The sequence below is a fragment of the Lactuca saligna genome, chromosome 4, assembly GCF_052625555.1.
Source record: "Lactuca saligna cultivar CGN05327 chromosome 4, ASM5262555v1, whole genome shotgun sequence".
Lineage (NCBI taxonomy): Eukaryota > Viridiplantae > Streptophyta > Magnoliopsida > Asterales > Asteraceae > Lactuca > Lactuca saligna.
In genome coordinates, this window is record NC_136420.1 from 166690922 (window position 1) to 166693869 (window position 2948).

General features: G+C 33.7%; 1 long non-coding RNA gene across 1 annotated transcript; it reads right to left on the bottom strand.

Annotated features, from left to right (window-relative positions):
* Positions 1-214: 214 nt before the first annotated feature.
* On the bottom strand, positions 215-799 carry LOC145038908 (uncharacterized). The gene is made up of 2 exons (XR_013679624.1): positions 609-799; positions 215-491 (listed from the first exon to the last, which is right to left on the bottom strand). It is a non-coding gene; the product is annotated as an uncharacterized LOC145038908 (long non-coding RNA).
* Between the last annotated feature and the right edge of the window lie 2149 nt (positions 800-2948).

A 2948-nucleotide genomic window follows, 5' to 3' on the forward strand; every position in this document is an offset into this window, starting at 1 on the left:
ATTACGTCGGTAATACGACATATTTCCGAAGCAAATTCTTCCCGAGTGTGTCAATTTTGGTTTTTATGTTTGTGAGAGTTTTGTCACTAATTTCCAAAGGAAGAATGTAACCAGTCTTCTTAGGTAGTTACCCAACTTTCGAGTAGTGATATAGTTTTGTAAATATTATGTTTTAGTAATAATATGAAATTTTCAACAATTAATCGACAACATATTAGTTGCAAACTTGCAATAATATAATTGTAATACATTTGACAACAATTTGAAACATTAAAGGAAACCGACAATTTTCATGGTTGTTTACATTAATTAGAAAGCAAATTTACCACCCCATTGATTATTAACAAAAGATGCATATTCCCATCATTCTTAACTATCCTAGCGGAGACTACGGCGACGATTATGGTTTTCCAAGCAACCCCAAGCACCCCCCGTTGAGCATGCATCGTAATCATTTTTATGAGCTACTTGTTCGGATTCAGTATCTGCATCTTCAACATATAAGCACACACAAATTATTATAATATACACATAATTGCCTTCAAACAAACATGCAATTAAGGATAAATACAGACGTAAGAGGTGTAGATGTATGTGATTAATCATACCTTTCTGTTTATGCGTTAGGGATTGAACGGTGGTTTGATGGGTTCTTCCAGCAGCGGAAAAGAGAGCAAATGCAAGGAGAACAACCAAAAACAAATTTAGACCATCGAACTTCATTTTATGAAACTGTGGTTTGAGGACTTACTTTCCTTTAATTATATACTAGTGAGGAAATATGAGGTCCGACTGAGATGATCACATAATCAAAGCATATAATATATCTTATTGCACAAATACAATATGTAAAAAAAAAATTATTATTTCTTGTGATACACGAGATTCTGCTTTAAACCATTAATTATTTTTTAAGTCGTTATGAAATATTTTTTAATAATATTTTTGATATTACAATAGTAATGGATATTATATTTTAAATTTATATCTAATTAGTAGGTATGTTTACGATAATGTCATTTCGATCGTATAACTTGGTTTTCATATATATATATATATATATATATATATATATATATATATATATATATATATATATATATATATATATATATATATATATTATTAAGGATATTGCCCACTTCTTGAAAATTAAGAGTTACAACATATATTACCTCATATACAATGATTTTAAGCATAAACATATAACCAATCTAATACCTATTACACTACACGGATCTATTACATCGTATACGTATTACATACATCGCATACACTACACTAGACCTTACCCTAATTTCCTAAACACAGCCGCCATCAAAACTATTCTCATCATCTCCACCAAAGATGCTGTGATCTCCAGTCTCCCACCGAAGGTCCACGGCTGCCGTCATTTCTCCCAATCTCTTCTATCACTTCTCCATCACCTCTCTCTCTCTCTCTCTCTCACACACACACACACACACACACATAAAAAAAAACCCTAAACGGTGTTGAGGAGTCTTTTTGTTTCTTGACTAAATGCTGAGCAGATCTGTAAATCGCTATCTCAACCCATCTTGTTGGCCAAGTCGTCACTCCTGCCGTTTCTACTTCGACCCTAACCATCACCTGCTTGTGTGTATCTCTAACGCCTACAAGTTCCATTTTCATTCGTGGTAATCCATCGGATTTGGCAGTTTAAGGGTTTGATTTGAAGCTCAAGCTGAAATCGAACGTCCTTTGTTGGAGACATCTCTGCCATCCCGACGAAGAATATAGCAAAAGAGACCCACACATCACAAATGTTCAGGTTTCTTTACTCATTCTCCGCACCTCATCTGGATGTTTCAGGTTTCTTTTTTCATTCTAATTTTGACTCCTCCATCTATATTTGTCTATTTTGTAGGTAATTGAAATATGAATGATTCTTCTTGACGTCCTTACCCCTTGTGCCCTAATACCATTCGACACCCTCACATCACAAATGTTCTCTGGTTCAAAACTCCAGTGACTTCAGCGATTTCCTCAACCACTCCTTGGAATTCCTATGTTAGATCCACCAATTCATCTCCTTCCTCATCAGGTAAGCTTCTCTTCTCCATCGCTGAACTCATTTTCTTTCTTCTCTAAATTGATTTGTTATTTTAAATTGATTTGTTAAGTTATTTCTTCTATAAAATCGATTTTGAATCTAATTTTTAACACAATCACCTCATCTGGATGTTTCAGGTTTCTTTTTTTATTCTAATTTTGACTTCTCCATCTATATTTATCTCTTTTGCAGTAACTGAAATATGAATGATTCTTCTTGACGTCCTTACCCCTTGTGCCCTAATACCATTCAGGTACAAACAAAAAAACGTGGTGATGGCTAGATCAAAATGTAACTATTTTTTTTTCTTTTCCTTTATTTTGAAACTCAGGAGAATAGGTGGTTATTTCTCCAACAAGTAATGACTTACAATCCTTAAGTACATTGCATGTAGTGGCTAGATCATCACTAACAGACAAGGTAAAGCTTGTAGAGCATTTGAGGGTCTGTCTGAAGTTGTTGCAGTCATAGATGATTGGACAAATGATGCTCCAACTTTACATGAATCAGATATCGGATTCGCCATGGGTATAGCAGGAACATAGGTTGGTTTGTGCCTCATATTCATGTCAATTTAGCATAAAAAACTTAAGTTAATGAAAAAACTTTAGTTATTTGTGAGGAGTTCATCATGGTTTTCTGGGTGTTTGGCTATGGTCATTGGTATGGAACCCACTTCTTGAATCTAATTTGATTTGTTAAGTTATTTCTTCTATAAAATCGATTTTGAATCTAATTTTTAACACAATCACCTCATCTGGATGTTTTAGGTTTCTTTTTTTATTCTAATTTTGACTTCTCCATCTATATTTATCTCTTTTGCAGTAATTGAAATATGAATGATTCTTTTTGACGTCCTTACCCCTTGTGCCCT